Here is an 807-nt window from a genome sequence, read left to right on the forward strand (position 1 = left end):
TATCGATAAAAGGTATTGATGTAGTTTAACTTTTCCAGTTTATGGTGATATCCTATCTTCTTCAAAGAAGCTCAACCTCTCTGGGGTTATGCAACAGCTACACTGCTATTAAGGCAAATTACAAATATTTTTGATACAAATTTTACTCTGGTCAGATTTTCAAAATATAGTTTTCAGCTGTAATGAAGATTGAAGACCGCTTGTTAACAGTTTAATAACTGTCCGTAATTTCATAGGGACATCGAGATACAATGTTCTTCAGAACCCAACCACTAATGCATCCCGGACAGCAAACTCAGAGACTCTAGAGTGTTCACTCCTCTCTGGGTCTGAAGACAAGATGTGTTCAGGAGAACTCAACGTGTTCTGGTTCAGAGCCGGATCAGAAAAGTCTTATCCAGATATCATCCACAGTAATGAAAACGGATTGCACAATTGTGAGAACACATCTACACTGAACACTCAGAGGAAATGTACTTATACTCTTTCAAAGAACTTCAGCTCCACTGATACTCACACAGTCTACTGCGCTTTGGCAACATGTGGAGAAATACTATTTGGAAAGGGAATGTTAATAAAAGCAGGTTGGTCTTAGATCTTTCTAGATCTTTGAAAATGATGCTTCAAACTATACAAAAAATGTTTTCTTCCTTAAAGACATTTGAACATTTTTCTTCCTTTATTTTTCAGACCAATTATCAAGGTTTAAAGAAAATGTGAAATTGATCACAATCTGCTTCGTCATTTCCATGACTGTAAATATTATTCTGGTTTGTTACTTAATTCAAAGATGCCTGTGCAGAAACT

This window comes from Cyprinodon variegatus, unplaced genomic scaffold, assembly GCF_000732505.1.
Source record: "Cyprinodon variegatus isolate N-32 unplaced genomic scaffold, C_variegatus-1.0 Scaffold977, whole genome shotgun sequence".
NCBI lineage: Eukaryota > Metazoa > Chordata > Actinopteri > Cyprinodontiformes > Cyprinodontidae > Cyprinodon > Cyprinodon variegatus.